Source organism: Poecile atricapillus, chromosome 14 (assembly GCF_030490865.1).
Source record: "Poecile atricapillus isolate bPoeAtr1 chromosome 14, bPoeAtr1.hap1, whole genome shotgun sequence".
Lineage (NCBI taxonomy): Eukaryota > Metazoa > Chordata > Aves > Passeriformes > Paridae > Poecile > Poecile atricapillus.
The window spans coordinates 750,863-768,987 of NC_081262.1; positions in this window are offsets into that span (position 1 = coordinate 750,863).

Below are 18,125 nucleotides of genomic sequence, written 5' to 3' on the forward strand. Positions count from 1 at the left end.
ACTGAACCTGGAGAACACGTTTGTCAGGAGCTTGCACCTGCACCTTACACACACACAGATTTGCATCACATCTAAATGGCCAAGCTCTTCCTTAGACAAGTTGAAAGCTGCTGTCAGAAGGCTGTGCTCCTTGTCAGATGGAAGCAGCAGCACGCACATAACAGTTTGGCAAGAACTAAAGAGCCACAGAAGAGCGTGGTCTAGCAAAATGAGGCAGGAAAAAGCATTTGCGACTTGTGCCCTTCTTGTCGCCTAACAACAGGTAGCAGCATAAACCAGATGCGGGTGGAGTTCTTGCAGGCGACATCTAACGTCAAATGAGCAAGCGGGCTTACCACAGCTGCAGTCCTCTGGCAGTCTGAAAGCTTTGCGCACAGCCGGATGCTAAGCGCCTTCCTTTGCCTTTTGGCAGTGCTCGTGCATTGCCAGCACTAGGCGGGAATGGTCACTATCCCACAGACACGTTTCGTTGTGCCCGTTGCTAAGCGCTCTGGAGCACTGTTTATGACGTAAGCAGAACACCTCTTGCCGTTACATTCTCAGAGCTCCTGGGTTAAGCAATCTGCGACTCTTGGCGTGAATGCCAGAGGAAAACATTTCCAATGTGTCTGGCAGGGAGAAACTGAACCTGGAGAACACCTTTGTCAGGAGCTTGCACCTGCACCTTACACACACACAGATTTGCATCACATCTAAATGGCCAAGCTCTTTCTTAGGCAAGTTGAAAGCTGGTGTCAGAAGGCTGTGCTCCTTGTCAGATGGAAGCAGCATCACGCACATAGCAGATTGGCAAGCACTTAAGAGGCACAAAAGAGCGTGGTCTAGCAAAACGGGTCAGGAAAAAGCATTTGCTACATGTGCTCTTGTTGTCGCCTAACAACAGGTAGCAGCATAAACCAGATGGGGGTGAAGTTCTTGCAAGCGACATCTAACATCAAATGAGCAAGCAGGCTTACCACAGCTGCAGTCCTCTGGCAGTCTGAAAGCTTTGCGCACAGCCGGATGCTAAGCGCCTTCCTTTGCCTTTTGGCAGTGCTCGTGCATTGCCAGCACTAGGCGGGAATGGTCACTATCCCACAGACACGTTTCGTTGTGCCCGTTGCTAAGCGCTCTGGAGCACTGTTTATGACGTAAGCGGAGCACCTCTTGCCGTTCCATTCTCAGAGCTCCTGGGTTAAGCAATCTGCAACTCTTGGCGTGAATGCCAGAGGAAAACATTTCCAATGTGTCTGACAGGGAGAAACTGAACCTGGAGTAAACCTTTGTCAGGAGCTTGCACCTGCACTTTACACACACACAGATTTGCATCTCATCTAAATGGCCAAGCTCTTCCTTAGACAAGTTGAAAGCTGCTGTCAGAAGGCTGTGCTCCTTGTCAGATGGAAGCAGCAGCATGCACATAGCAGTTTGGCAAGCATTAAAGAGCCACAAAAGAGCGTGGTCTAGCAAAACGGGTCAGGAAAAAGCATTTGCTACATGTGCACTTGTTGTCGCCTAACAACAGGTAGCAGCATAAACCAGATGGGGGTGAAGTTCTTGCAGGCGACATCTAACATCAAATGAGCAAGCAGGCTTACCACAGCTGCAGTCCTCTGGCAGTCTGAAAGCTTTGCGCACAAGCCGGATGCTAAGCGCCTTCCTTTGCCTTTTGGCAGTGCTCGTGAATTGCCAGCACTAGGCGGGAATGGTCACTATCCCACAGACACGTTTCGTTGTGGCCGTTGCTAAGCGCTCTGGAGCACTGTTTATGACATAAGCGGAACACCTCTTACCGTTTCATTCTCAGAGCTCCTGGGTTAAGTATTCTGCGACTCTTGGTGCGAATGCCAGAGGAAAATATTTCCAATGTGTCTGGCAGGGAGAAACTGAAACTGGAGAACACGTTTGTCAGGAGCTTGCACCTGCACCTTACACACACACAGATTTGCATCACATCTAAATGGCCAAGCTCTTCCTTAGACAAGTTGAAAGCTGCTGTCAGAAGGCTGTGCTCCTTGTCAGATGGAAGCAGCAGCACGCACATAACAGTTTGGCAAGAACTAAAGAGCCACAGAAGAGCGTGGTCTAGCAAAATGAGGCAGGAAAAAGCATTTGCGACTTGTGCCCTTCTTGTCGCCTAACAACAGGTAGCAGCATAAACCAGATGCGGGTGGAGTTCTTGCAGGCGACATCTAACGTCAAATGAGCAAGCGGGCTTACCACAGCTGCAGTCCTCTGGCAGTCTGAAAGCTTTGCGCACAGCCGGATGCTAAGCGCCTTCCTTTGCCTTTTGGCAGTGCTCGTGCATTGCCAGCACTAGGCGGGAATGGTCACTATCCCACAGACACGTTTCGTTGTGCCCGTTGCTAAGCGCTCTGGAGCACTGTTTATGATGTAAGCAGAACACCTCTTGCCGTTACATTCTCAGAGCTCCTGGGTTAAGCAATCTGCGACTCTTGGCGTGAATGCCAGAGGAAAACATTTCCAATGTGTCTGGCAGGGAGAAACTGAACCTGGAGAACACCTTTGTCAGGAGCTTGCACCTGCACCTTACACACACACAGATTTGCATCACATCTAAATGGCCAAGCTCTTTCTTAGGCAAGTTGAAAGCTGGTGTCAGAAGGCTGTGCTCCTTGTCAGATGGAAGCAGCATCACGCACATAGCAGATTGGCAAGCACTTAAGAGCCACTAAAGAGCGTGGTCTAGCAAAACGGGTCAGGAAAAAGCATTTGCTACATGTGCTCTTGTTGTCGCCTAACAACAGGTAGCAGCATAAACCAGATGGGGGTGAAGTTCTTGCAAGCGACATCTAACATCAAATGAGCAAGCAGGCTTACCACAGCTGCAGTCCTCTGGCAGTCTGAAAGCTTTGCGCACAGCCGGATGCTAAGCGCCTTCCTTTGCCTTTTGGCAGTGCTCGTGCATTGCCAGCACTAGGCGGGAATGGTCACTATCCCACAGACACGTTTCGTTGTGCCCGTTGCTAAGCGCTCTGGAGCACTGTTTATGACGTAAGCGGAGCACCTCTTGCCGTTCCATTCTCAGAGCTCCTGGGTTAAGCAATCTGCAACTCTTGGCGTGAATGCCAGAGGAAAACATTTCCAATGTGTCTGACAGGGAGAAACTGAACCTGGAGTAAACCTTTGTCAGGAGCTTGCACCTGCACTTTACACACACACAGATTTGCATCTCATCTAAATGGCCAAGCTCTTTCTTAGGCAAGTTGAAAGCTGCTGTCAGAAGGCTGTGCTCCTTGTCAGATGGAAGCAGCAGCATGCACATAGCAGTTTGGCAAGCATTAAAGAGCCACAAAAGAGCGTGGTCTAGCAAAACGGGTCAGGAAAAAGCATTTGCTACATGTGCATTTGTTGTCGCCTAACAACAGGTAGCAGCATAAACCAGATGGGGGTGAAGTTCTTGCAGGCGACATCTAACATCAAATGAGCAAGCGGGCTTACCACAGCTGCAGTCCTCTGGCAGTCTGAAAGCTTTGCGCACAAGCCGGATGCTAAGCGCCTTCCTTTGCCTTTTGGCAGTGCTCGTGAATTGCCAGCACTAGGCGGGAATGGTCACTATCCCACAGACACGTTTCGTTGTGGCCGTTGCTAAGCGCTCTGGAGCACTGTTTATGACGTAAGCGGAACACCTCTTACCGTTTCATTCTCAGAGCTCCTGGGTTAAGTATTCTGCGACTCTTGGTGCGAATGCCAGAGGAAAACATTTCCAATGTGTCTGGCAGGGAGAAACTGAAACTGGAGAACACGTTTGTCAGGAGCTTGCACCTGCACCTTACACACACACAGATTTGCATCACATCTAAATGGCCAAGCTCTTCCTTAGACAAGTTGAAAGCTGCTGTCAGAAGGCTGTGCTCCTTGTCAGATGGAAGCAGAAGCACGCACATAGGAGTTTGGCAAGAACTAAAGAGCCACAGAAGAGCGTGGTCTAGCAAAATGAGGCAGGAAAAAGCATTTGCGACTTGTGCCCTTCTTGTCGCCTAACAACAGGTAGCAGCATAAACCAGATGCGGGTGGAGTTCTTGCAGGCGACATCTAACGTCAAATGAGCAAGCGGGCTTACCACAGCTGCGGTCCTCTGGCAGTCTGAAAGCTTTGCGCACAAGCCGGATGCTAAGCGCCTTCCTTTGCCTTTTGGCAGTGCTCGTGCATTGCCAGCACTAGGCGGGAATGGTCACTATCCCACACACTGTTTCGTTGTGGCCGTTGCTAAGCGCTCTGGAGCACTGTTTATGACGTAAGCGGAGCACCTCTTGCCGTTCCATTCTCAGAGCTCCTGGGTTAAGCAATCTGCGACTCTTGGCGTGAATGCCAGAGGAAAGCATTTCCAATGTGTCTGGCAGATAGAAACTGAAACTGGAGAACACCTTTGTCAGGAGCTTGCACCTGCACTTTACACACACACAGATTTGCATCACATCTAAATGGCCAAGCTCTTCCTTAGACAAGTTGAAAGCTGCTGTCAGAAGGCTGTGCTCCTTGTCAGATGGAAGCAGCAACACGCACATAACAGTTTGGCAAGAACTAAAGAGCCACAGAAGAGCGTGGTCTAGCAAAATGAGGCAGGAAAAAGCATTCGCGACTCTTGCCCTTCTTGTCGCCTAACAACAGGTAGCAGCATAAACCAGATGCGGGTGGAGTTCTTGCAGGCGACATCTAACGTCAAATGAGCAAGCGGGCTTACCACAGCTGCAGTCCTCTGGCAGTCTGAAAGCTTTGCGCACAGCCGGATGCTAAGCGCCTTCCTTTGCCTTTTGGCAGTGCTCGTGCATTGCCAGCACTAGGCGGGAATGGTCACTATCCCACAGACACGTTTCGTTGTGCCCGTTGCTAAGCGCTCTGGAGCACTGTTTATGACGTAAGCGGAACACCTCTTGCCGTTCCATTCTCAGAGCTCCTCAGTAAAGTATTCTGCGACTCTTGGTGCGAATGCCAGAGGAAAACATTTCCAATGTGTCTGGCAGATAGAAACTGAAACTGGAGAACACCTTTGTCAGGAGCTTGCACCTGCACCTTACACACACACAGATTTGCATCACATCTAAATGGCCAAGCTCTTTCTTAGACAAGTTGAAAGCTGCTGTCAGACGGCTGTGCTCCTTGTCAGATGGAAGCAGCAACATGCACATAGCAGTTTGGCAAGCACTACAGAGTCACAAAAGAGCGTGGTCTAGCAAAACGGGTCATGAAAAAGCATTTGTTACATGTGCTCTTGTTGTCGCCTAACAACAGGTAGCAGCATAAACCAGATGCGGGTAGAGTTTTTGCAGGCGCCTTCTAACGTCAAATGAGCAAGCAGGCTTACCACAGCTGCAGTCCTCTGGCAGTCTGAAAGCTTTGCGCACAAGCCGGATGCTAAGCGCCTTCCTTTGCCTTTTGGCAGTGCTCGTGCATTGCCAGCACTAGGCGGGAATGGTCACTATCCCACAGACACGTTTCGTTGTGGCCGTTGCTAAGCGCTCTGGAGCACTGTTTATGACGTAAGCGGAACACCTCTTGCCGTTCCATTCTCAGAGCTCCTCAGTAAAGTATTCTGCGACTCTTGGTGAGAATGCCAGAGGAAAGCATTTCCAATGTGTCTGGCATATAGAAACTGAAACTGGAGAACACCTTTGTCAGGAGCTTGCACCTGCACCTTACACACACACAGATTTGCATCACATCTAAATGGCCAAGCTCTTTCTTAGACAAGTTGAAAGCTGCTGTCAGACGGCTGTGCTCCTTGTCAGATGGAAGCAGCAACATGCACATAGCAGTTTGGCAAGCACTACAGAGCCACAAAAGAGCGTGGTCTAGCAAAATGAGGCAGGAAAAAGCATTTGCTACATGTGCTCTTGTTGTCGCCTAACAACAGGTAGCAGCATAAACCAGATGCGGGTGGAGTTCTTGCAGGCGACATCTAACATCAAATGAGCAAGCAGGCTTACCACGGCTGCAGTCCTCTGGCAGTCTGAAAGCTTTGCACACAAGCCGGATGCTAAGCGCCTTCCTTTGCCTTTTGGCAGTGCTCGTGAATTGCCAGCACTAGGCGGGAATGGTCACTATCCCACAGACACGTTTCGTTGTGGCCGTTGCTAAGCGCTCTGGAGCACTGTTTATGACGTAAGCGGAACACCTCTTGCCGTTCCATTCTCAGAGCTCCTCAGTAAAGTATTCTGCGACTCTTGGTGCGAATGCCAGAGGAAAACATTTCCAATGTGTCTGGCAGGGAGAAAATGAAACTGGAGAACACGTTTGTCAGGAGCTTGCACCTGCACCTTACACACACACAGATTTGCATCACATCTAAATGGCCAAGCTCTTCCTTAGACAAGTTGAAAGCTGCTGTCAGAAGGTTGTGCTCCTTGTCAGATGGAAGCAGAAGCACGCACATAGGAGTTTGGCAAGAACTAAAGAGCCACAGAAGAGCGTGGTCTAGCAAAATGAGGCAGGAAAAAGCATTTGCGACTTGTGCCCTTCTTGTCGCCTAACAACAGGTAGCAGCATAAACCAGATGCGGGTGAAGTTCTTGCAGGCGACATCTAACGTCAAATGAGCAAGCGGGCTTACCACAGCTGCAGTCCTCTGGCAGTCTGAAAGCTTTGCGCACAAGCCGGATGCTAAGCGCCTTCCTTTGCCTTTTGGCAGTGCTCGTGAATTGCCAGCACTAGGCGGGAATGGTCACTATCCCGCACACTGTTTCGTTGTGGCCGTTGCTAAGCGCTCTGGAGCACTGTTTATGACGTAAGCGGAACACCTCTTACCGTTTCATTCTCAGAGCTCCTGGGTTAAGTATTCTGCGACTCTTGGTGCGAATGCCAGAGGAAAACATTTCCAATGTGTCTGGCAGATAGAAACTGAGACTGGAGAACACGTTTGTCAGGAGCTTGCACCTGCACCTTACACACACACAGATTTGCATCACATCTAAATGGCCAAGCTCTTCCTTAGACAAGTTGAAAGCTGCTGTCAGAAGGCTGTGCTCCTTGTCAGATGGAAGCAGCAGCACGCACATAACAGTTTGGCAAGAACTAAAGAGCCACAGAAGAGCGTGGTCTAGCAAAATGAGGCAGGAAAAAGCATTTGCGACTTGTGCCCTTCTTGTCGCCTAACAACAGGTAGCAGCATAAACCAGATGCGGGTGGAGTTCTTGCAGGCGACATCTAACGTCAAATGAGCAAGCGGGCTTACCACAGCTGCAGTCCTCTGGCAGTCTGAAAGCTTTGCGCACAGCAGGATGCTAAGCGCCTTCCTTTGCCTTTTGGCAGTGCTCATGCATTGCCAGCACTAGGCGGGAATGGTCACTATCCCACAGACACGTTTCGTTGTGCCCGTTGCTAAGCGCTCTGGAGCACTGTTTATGACGTAAGCGGAACACCTCTTACCGTTTCATTCTCAGAGCTCCTGGGTTAAGCAATCTGCGACTCTTGGCGTGAATGCCAGAGGAAAACGTTTCCAATGTGTCTGGCAGGGAGAAACTGAAACTGGAGAACACCTTTGTCAGGAGCTTGCACCTGCACTTTACACACACACAGATTTGCATCACATCTAAATGGCCAAGCTCTTTCTTAGGCAAGTTGAAAGCTGGTGTCAGAAGGCTGTGCTCCTTGTCAGATGGAAGCAGCATCACGCACATAGCAGATTGGCAAGCACTTAAGAGCCACAAAAGAGCGTGGTCTAGCAAAACGGGTCAGGAAAAAGCATTTGCTACATGTGCTCTTGTTGTCGCCTAACAACACGTAGCAGCATAAACCAGATGGGGGTGAAGTTCTTGCAAGCGACATCTAACATCAAATGAGCAAGCAGGCTTACCACAGCTGCAGTCCTCTGGCAGTCTGAAAGCTTTGCGCACAGCCGGATGCTAAGCGCCTTCCTTTGCCTTTTGGCAGTGCTCGTGCATTGCCAGCACTAGGCGGGAATGGTCACTATCCCACAGACACGTTTCGTTGTGGCCGTTGCTAAGCGCTCTGGAGCACTGTTTATGACGTAAGCGGAGCACCTCTTGCCGTTCCATTCTCAGAGCTCCTGGGTTAAGCAATCTGCAACTCTTGGCGTGAATGCCAGAGGAAAACATTTCCAATGTGTCTGACAGGGAGAAACTGAACCTGGAGAAAACCTTTGTCAGGAGCTTGCACCTGCACTTTACACACACACAGATTTGCATCTCATCTAAATGGCCAAGCTCTTCCTTAGACAAGTTGAAAGCTGCTGTCAGAAGGCTGTGGTCCTTGTCAGATGGAAGCAGCAGCATGCACATAGCAGTTTGGCAAGCATTAAAGAGCCACAAAAGAGCGTGGTCTAGCAAAACGGGTCAGGAAAAAGCATTTGCTACATGTGCTCTTGTTGTCGCCTAACAACAGGTAGCAGCATAAACCAGATGCGGGTGAAGTTCTTGCAGGCAACATCTAACATCAAATGAGCAAGCAGGCTTACCACAGCTGCAGTCCTCTGGCAGTATGAAAGCTTTGCGCACAAGCCGGATGCTAAGCGCCTTCCTTTGCCTTTTGGCAGTGCTCGTGAATTGCCAGCACTAGGCGGGAATGGTCACTATCCCACAGACACGTTTCGTTGTGCCCGTTGCTAAGCGCTCTGGAGCACTGTTTATGACGTAAGCGGAACACCTCTTACCGTTTCATTCTCAGAGCTCCTGGGTTAAGTATTCTGCCAAACTTGGTGCGAATGCCAGAGGAAAACATTTCCAATGTGTCTGGCAGATAGAAAGTGAAACTGGAGAACACCTTTGTCAGGAGCTTGCACCTGCACCTTACACACACACAGATTTGCATCACATCTAAATGGCCAAGCTCTTTCTTAGACAAGTTGAAAGCTGCTGTCAGAAGGCTGTGCTCCTTGTCAGATGGAAGCAGCAGCACGCACATAACAGTTTGGCAAGAACTAAAGAGCCACAGAAGAGCGTGGTCTAGCAAAATGAGGCAGAAAAAAGCATTTGCGACTTGTGCCCTTCTTGTCGCCTAACAACAGGTAGCAGCATAAACCAGATGCAGGTGGAGTTCTTGCAGGCGACATCTAACGTCAAATGAGCAAGCGGGCTTACCACAGCTGCAGTCCTCTGGCAGTCTGAAAGCTTTGCGCACAGCAGGATGCTAAGCGCCTTCCTTTGCCTTTTGGCAGTGCTCGTGCATTGCCAGCACTAGGCGGGAATGGTCACTATCCCACAGACACGTTTCGTTGTGCCCGTTGCTAAGCGCTCTGGAGCACTGTTTATGACGTAAGCGGAACACCTCTTGCCGTTACATTCTCAGAGCTCCTGGGTTAAGCAATCTGCGACTCTTGGCGTGAATGCCAGAGGAAAACATTTCCAATGTGTCTGGCAGGGAGAAACTGAAACTGGAGAACACCTTTGTCAGGAGCTTGCACCTGCACTTTACACACACACAGATTTGCATCACATCTAAATGGCCAAGCTCTTTCTTAGGCAAGTTGAAAGCTGCTGTCAGAAGGCTGTGGTCCTTGTCAGATGGAAGCAGCAGCATGCACATAGCAGTTTGGCAAGCATTAAAGAGCCACAAAAGAGCGTGGTCTAGCAAAACGGGTCAGGAAAAAGCATTTGCTACATGTGCTCTTGTTGTCGCCTAACAACAGGTAGCAGCATAAACCAGATGCGGGTGGAGTTCTTGCAGGCGACATCTAACGTCAAATGAGCAAGCGGGCTTACCACAGCTGCAGTCCTCTGGCAGTCTGAAAGCTTTGCACACAGCAGGATGCTAAGCGCCTTCCTTTGCCTTTTGGCAGTGCTCGTGCATTGCCAGCACTAGGCGGGAATGGTCACTATCCCACAGACACGTTTCGTTGTGCCCGTTGCTAAGCGCTCTGGAGCACTGTTTATGACGTAAGCTGAACACCTCTTACCGTTTCATTCTCAGAGCTCCTGGGTTAAGTATTCTGCGACTCTTGGTGCGAATGCCAGAGGAAAACATTTCCAATGTGTCTGGCAGGGAGAAACTGAAACTGGAGAACACCTTTGTCAGGAGCTTGCACCTGCACCTTACACACACACAGATTTGCATCACATCTAAATGGCCAAGCTCTTTCTTAGACAAGTTGAAAGCTGCTGTCAGAAGGCTGTGCTCCTTGTCAGATGGAAGCAGCAGCACGCACATAGCAGTTTGGCAAGCACTAAAGAGCCACAGAAGAGCGTGGCCTAGCAAAACGGGACAGGAAAAAGCATTTGCTACATGTTCTCTTGTTGTCGCCTAAGAACAGGTAGCAGCATAAACCAGATGGGGGTGAAGTTCTTGCAGGTGGCATCTAACGTCAAATGAGCAAGCGGGCTTACCACAGCTGCGATCCTCTGGCAGTCTGAATGCTTTGCGCACAAGCCGGATGCTAAGCGCCTTCCTGTGCCTTTTGGCAGTGCTCGTGCATTGCCAGCACTAGGCGGGAATGGTCACTATCCCGCACACACGTTTCGTTGTGCCCGTTGCCAAGCGCTCTGGAGCACTGTTTATGACGAAAGCGGAATACGTCTTGCTGCTCCATTCTCTGAGCTCCAGAGTTAAGCAACCTGCGACTCTTGGCGCGAATGCCTGTGATGTCCCAGAGAGGGGAATAATGCCTTTGTCACCACTGTGGTGTCCCAGAGAAGCGTAAATTAGAGTTGTCAGTGCAGTGATGTCATAGAGAGGGGAAAATGGGTCCCTGATTGGTGTGATGTCCCAGAGAGGAAAAAACTGAGACTCCCTCTGCACTGGTGTCACAGAGAGGCATCAATTGGGCCTGTCACTTCTGTGGTGTCACAAAGAGGGGAAAAGTGAGTCTGTCACTGCTGTGGTGTCCCAGAGAGGGGAAAAGTGGAGTGATCACTGTTGTGCAGTCCCAGGGAAAGTTGCACAGGTGCTACGACTTGTGTGTTGCCACAAAGGGGATGGAATTGGGGTTGTAAGGGCTGTGGTATGACAGCGAGTTTTAAATTGGTTCTGCTGTGATGTCCCAGAGAGGCGTAGATTGGGGTGTCCCACTGCTGTGATGTCCCAGAGAGGGGAGAATAGGGGCTATCAGAGCTGTGGAGTCTGAGAGAAAGTTCCACAGATTTTCTGACTTGTCTGTTGCCACAAAGGGGATGCAGTTGGGGATGTCATGGCTATGGTATCAGAGAGAGGTTTTAATTGGTTCTGTCTCTGCTGTGATGTCACAGAGAAGGGAATAATGAGTCTGACACCGGGGTGGTGTCCCAGAGAGGCGTAAATTGGACTTGTCACTGACTGCAGTGATGTCACCGAGAGGTGAAACTGGGTCACTCATTTTTGTGATGTCACAGAGAGGAAAAAACTGAGGCTGCCACAGCTTTGGTGTCATAAACAGAGGTAAGTTGGGCCTGTCACTGCTCTGATGTCACAAACGGAGGACAAGTGGATCAGTCATTGCTGCGGTGGTACAAAGGGGATGAATTTGAGGCTGTCATGACTGTGATGTCCCAGAGAGGGGAATAATGCCTCTGTCACCACTGTGGTGTCCCAGAGAGGCGTAAATGAGAGTTGTCAGTGCAGTGATGTGATAGAGAGGGGAAAATGGGTCCCTGATTGGTGTGATGTCAGAGAGAGGAAAAAACTGAGACTGCCTCTGCACTGGTGTCACAGAGAGGCATCAATTGGGCCTGTCACTTCTGTGGTGTCACAAAGAGGGGAAAAGTGAGTCTGTCACTGCTGTGGTGTCCCAGAGAGGGGAAAAGTGGATTGATCGCTGTTGTGCAGTCCCAGAGAAAGTTGCACAGGTGCTATGACTTGTGTGTTGCCACAAAGGGCATGGAATTGGGGTTGTAAGGGCTGTGGTATGGCAGCGAGTTTTAAATTGGTTCTGCTGTGATGTCCCAGAGAGGGGAATAATGGGTCTTTCAGCGCCGTGGTGTCACAGAGAGGTGTCAATTGGACTTGTCAGTGCAGTGATCTCCCAGAGAGAGGAAAATTGAGGCTTCTCACTGCTGTGGCCTATAGGAGGGGATGAATTCCCACTTGTCTTTGATGTTATGTCACAGAGAGGAGAAACCTGGCACTGTCAGCACTGGGGTGTTAGAGATAGGTTTAAATTGGGCTTGTTCCATCTGGGGTGTGACAGAAAGGGTGAAATTTGGTCTGTCAGTGCTGTGATGTCTTAAAGGGTGGAAACTGGGTCTTTCACTGCTGTGATGTCCCAGAGAGGCGTAGATTGGGGTGTCCCACTGCTGTGATGTCCCAGAGAGGGGAAAACAGGGGCTATCAGAGCTGAAGTCCAATTGACACCTCTCTGTGACACCAAGGCGCTGAAAGACCCATTATTCCCCTCTCTGGGACATCACATCAGAGACAGAACCAAATGAAGACTCTCTGTCATTCCACAGCCCTAACAACCCCAATTCCATCCCCTTTGTGGCAACACACAAGTCATAGCACCTGTGCAACTTTCTCTGGGACTGCACAACAGTGATCACTCCACTTTTCCCCTCTCTGGGACACCACAGCAGTGACAGACTCACTTTTCCCCTCTTTGTGACACCACAGAAGTGACAGGCCCAATTGATGCCTCTCTGTGACACCAGTGCAGAGGGAGTCTCAGTTTTTTCCTCTCTGGGACATCACACCAATCAGGGACCCATTTTCCCCTCTCTATGACATCACTGCACTGACAACTCTAATTTACGCTTCTCTGGGACACCACAGTGGTGACAGAGGCATTATTCCCCTCTCTGGGACCTCACAGTCATGACAGCCTCAAATTCATCCCCTTTGTACCACCGCAGCAATGACTGATCCACTTGTCCTCCGTTTGTGACATCAGAGCAGTGACAAGCCCAACTTACCTCTGTTTATGACACCAAAGCTGTGGCAGCCTCAGTTTTTTCCTCTCTGTGACATCACAAAAATGAGTGACCCAGTTTCCCCTCTCTGTGACATCACTGCAGTCAGTGACAAGTCCAATTTATGCCTCTCTGGGACACCACCGCGGTGTCAGACTCATTATTCCCTTCTCTGTGACATCACAGCAGAGACAGAACCAATTAAATCCTCTCTCTGATACCATAGCCATGTCAACCCCAATTTCTTCCCCTTTTTGGCAACAGACAAATCAGAACACCTGTTTCTCTGACACTCCACAGCTGTGACAGCCGCAGTTTTCCTGTCTCGGTGACATCACATGTCATGGGGTTACTTTACCTTTAAGAAAGTTAAAGTTGCTGGGGACTCCTGGGAGTCTTTTCTCCTGACCAATTATCGGTCATTGCTGAGAATTGACAGCAGTTTTAGCCATTGAAAAGTAGAATCAACTTGTGAACCCCACCTTAAAGTGTACAACCAGAAGTCTGTGGTTCTCTTTTTTTTCTGACTGTGAAAGGTAGTAGAGCTTCGGCTTCTCGCTCTGCCCGGCCACGTGTGACAGGGCGGGGGCCGGGCTGGGCCTGACGCGTCTCCCGTCTCCCGGCCGGGAGATGGGGCTTGCGGGAGCTTGCTCCGAGCCAAGCTAGGCCAGGCTTGTTCCTGGCTTAGCTGCAAGTTTTACCGTGATGGAATTTACCAGAAAACTGTCGAGTAAAGAAGGAAAAGAGCTCTAAGCCTGCTGCAAGCAGAGACAGTGACCATGCTCTCCAGAGCAGCTATGAGGAACTTTCTATCGCAGACAGCTCCAGCTCCTGTTCAGCAGAGATCACCGAACCATTTACAAAAGCTTGAGCAGGATTTTAACTCTTTCTTATCCAGATAAGACTTGCGGATTAATCTTTTTATCCAGAAAGAGAAAAGGAGAGTGATCAACATGAAAAGAGACTTTATAAACTACTAGTGGCAAGAAAAGAAAGAAACTTCAAGAAAGGTAGAGAATTAAGAAGATGCTTTAATTAAGCTGAAATATCTTTCTGTTAAAACTATGGGGATGGACAATGAAGTCCTGAAAAGAACTCCTTTAATTCATGATAGAGTATGGGGAAGAATAGAGTGTTCAAAGTGTAAATTTGAGACAAAATAGAGTAATTATGGTATAGTGAAGTACTGAGAGATTTGAAGCCTTGAAAGGCAATGAAAAAACTGTTTTCTAGTGAAGCTCACAAAAACAGAGGAAGAATACTTTTTGCCTTTGAATAACTTATCCTTAAAATGCTATCCCCAAACTAATGACCTATAACACATTTCAGAGTGATGTGGAATAGGAGGAGTGAGCTTTGATAACAGCAGCTCTAAGCAGCTGATATCAGAAAAACAAGAAACTATAACAAAAATAGTTTTCTTGTGAAAAACTCCTTAAATTAACAGAAAGGAACTTCTGTTTCTTTACAGAAACTGATAGAAAGACTGTAGAAAGAATCGAGATTATTTAAACCATCAAAATTATAAAGTTGTTGTCTCTGTTATCATGTGAACAAAAGAATGGTGGGCAGTGAGAAATGAAAAGGTTTTTCTAAAAGTTTATTCTGGTGTTCTTATTCTTGTACTTTGTCAATAAACTTTCTTTACTCCTTTTAAGTTTTATACCTGGTTTGCTCTTATTTTAATCCATATCTCACAGCAAGAAATAAATAATTCTTTTTTTTCCCCTTTTTGTTAATTACTGGTTCAAAACCACGACATCACAGCAGTGGGAACCCCAACTTACGCCTGCCTGTGACACCACAGCAGTGAAAGACCCAGTTTCCACCCTTTCAGACATCACAGCACTCACAGATCAAATTTCACTCTTTCTGTCACACCGCAGATGGAACAACCCCAATGTACAGCTATCCATAACACTACAGCAGTGACAGGCCCAGGATTACCGACTGTGGCATCCCAGCAGTGACAGCCCCAATTTCATCCTCCCTGTGACATCACATCAGTGATAAGCCCAGTTTCCACCTTTCTGTGAAACGACAGCTGTGACAGACTCAGTTTTCTCCTCTCTGTGACGTCACATCAGTGACAGAACCAAGTTACACCTGTCTGTTACTCCACAGCTGTGGCAACCCAATTACGCTTCTGTGTGGCACCACGGCAGTGACATACCCAATATTCCACTCTCTGTGACGCCACTGGAGTAACAGACACAGTTTTCTCCTCTGTGTTACATCACATCAAAACAGGTCTGAATTCATCCCTTCTGATACGCCACATCAGTGACAGCCCCAGTTGTCCCCTTTCTGTGACAAAACAGTAATGACAGACCCATTTTCATCCCGTTTGTAACACCACAATAGTGACAGTCCCATTTTTACCCTCTTTGTGACATCACAGCAGTGACAGACCCAATTTATGCCTCTCTGTGACACAACAGCAGTGAGGGACTCTCGGTTCCCCTTTCTGTGAGAGCACACTAGTGAGTGACCCAGTTTTCCCTCTTTGTGACCTCACTGCAGTGACAACTTCAATTTTCACCTCTCTGTAACACCATAGCAGTGACAGACCCAGTTTTCCCCTCTCTGTGACTTCACAGAATGACAGACCGAATTTACATCTGTCTGTGACACCACAGCATTGACAGCCCCAGTTTTCCCCTTCCTGTGACATCACAGGAGTGACAGACGCAGTATTCCTCTCTCAGTGACACCACAGCTGTGACAGACCAAATTTACATCTTTCTGTGACTCCATAGCAGTGACCGACCAGATTTCATCCCTTTTGTGGCAACACAGCTGTGACAGCCCCAATGTTCCTCTCACTATGACATCACTACTGCAACAATCCCAATTCACACCTCTCAGTGACACCACAGCAGTGGCAGCCCCAGTTTTTTCCTCTCTGTGACATAACAGCAGTGACAGAGCAAATTTCATCCCCTCTGTGACACCACAGCTGCGACCGACCAAATTAACGATTGTCTGTTACACCACAGCAGTGGCAGCCCATTTTCCATTCTGTGCAACATCACAGCAGTGACAGCTATAGTATTCCCGTCTGTGACATCACAGCAGTGACAGACCGAATTTATGCTTGTCTGTGACACCACAGCAGTGACGTACCCAGATGTGCCCAGGTGTGCCCAGGAAGGCCAAGGTGTGCCCAAGTGTGCCCAGGTGTGCCCAGGAGTGATCAGCTGTGCCCAGATGTGTCCATGTGTGCCTGGGTGAGGCCAGGTGTGCCAAGGTGAGTTGCTGCTGGACACAAAATGGGTCACACAAACACAGTTCGAGGTGTGGTGAAAAGAAGAGCAAACTTTATTTCTTCTCCCAGAATTTATAGGTTTCTGACCAGAGCCAGGGATTGGATTGTCAGGATAACACCTTCCCAACCGTACTGGCCATGAGACATGTCCATTAAAATACGTGTATCAGAAAGAATGTATACATATCTATGTTTACAGTTACTGTCCTGAAAAAGTCTTTAGAAACTATGTCAGCAAGCTCAAAAAGCTGAATTTTCAGGGGGACAAAGGTGGGCCTAGGTATGCCCAGAAGTGCCCAAGTGTTCCCAGCTAGGGTCAGATGTGCTCAGGTGTGCCGAAGTATGCACAGGTGTGCACCAGCTGGCCCAGATGTGTCCAGGTGTGGCAAGGAGTACCTAAATGGCCCCGTATGTGCCCAGATGTTCCCAGGTGGGAGCAGGTATATCCAGGTGTGCTCAGCTGTGCCCAGGTGGGCCCAGATGTGCCCATGTGTGCCTATGTGACCTTAGGTGTGCCCAGGAGTTTCCAGGTGTGCCCATCTAGGCCCAGATGTTCTCCAAATGTGCCCAGATGTGTTCAGGTGTTCCCAGGTTTTCCCAGGTGTGCCAGGATGTGCCCAGGTGTGTGTTGGTGTGCCCAGGTGTGCCCAGGTGGGCCCAGGTGTTTTCTGGAGTGTCCATGTGTGCCCAGGTGTGCCCAGGTGTGCCCGGGTGGCTCCAAGTGCTCCTGGGTGGCCCCAGGTGTTCGCAAATGTGCGCAGGTGTGCCCAGGTGTGCCCCAGTGTAACCAAGTGGGCCCAGGTGTGCCCAGGTGTGACCGGGTGTGCCTGGGTAGCCTCAGGTCTTCCCAGGTGTGCCCAGGAGAACCCTGGTGTACCCAGGTGGGCCCAGGTGTTCCCAGAAGTGATCAGGTGAACCCAGGTGTTCCAAGGTCTTCTCAGGTGTGTCCAGGTGTGCCCTGGTGTGCTTGGGTGGCCCCCAGTGTTCCCAGGAGTGCCCAGACGTACCCTGGTGTACCCAGGTGTGCCCAAGGGGGCTCAGGTGTGCCCAGGTGCAAGCAGGTGTGCCCAGGTGTGTCCAGATGTACCTGGATGTGCCCAGGTGTGCTCAGATGGGCCCATGTGGGCACAGGTGAACATACATGTGACCAGGTGTTCCCAGGATTGCCCAGGTGTGTCCTGGTGTGCCCTGATGTGACCAGGTGAACCCAGCCATGCCTGGGTGTGCCCGGTGTGCCCAGCTGTGCCCAGGAGTGCACAGGTCTGCCCATGAGTGCCCAACTGTGCCCAGGTGGGCCCAATTGTGCCCAGGTGTTCCCAGCTGGGCCCAGGTGTTTTGGGTGTGCCCTGGAGTGGCCAGGTGTGCTCGGTCATGCCCAGGTCAGCCCAGGTGTGTTTGGTTATACCCCAGTGTACACAGGTGTGCCCAGGTGTGTTAGGGCGTGCCCAGGCATGCCCAGGTGTGCCCTGGTGTGCCTGGGTGTGCCCGGTGTGCCCAGTTGTGCCAAGCTGTGCCCAGCTGTGCCAGAATGTGCCCGGGAGTGCTCAAGGGTGTTTGGGTCTGCCCAGGCATGCCAGAGTGTGCCCGGGTGTGCCCCGGTGATCCCAGTGGACCCAGGCATGCCCGTGTTAGCATTCAGGAACACACATAATCACGGAATGATTATATGAAAGTGCTTTATTAAGAGCTCTGAGTGTCAGGGATACACATACTCAAATCTGACCCCACTTGGTTTTGAGTTGAACATGTTTTTATACTCTATTGTTATGTAACTTACATATTAATTATTAAACTTACATTGTTCTATTGTATGCATTGTTTTTACCCAAGCATGGATTTCTCCTGATCCCCCTCAACCCCCTAACATTGTTCCTTATGTTCTTTAAACAATAATTATATCTAATCACATCTAACAATTATATAATTTATCATCTACTGATTACACAGGTGCAGTTTCACCTGATCTTTAGCAAGCACAAAGCCTAACATTCCCCAGCGCCTACTTTTCCCAGGGCTTTCCAAGCTTAACTTTCTAAGTCCCCAGATTTTCTATTTTAAAACCTTTTACTATCACCCGGGTGTGCCCAG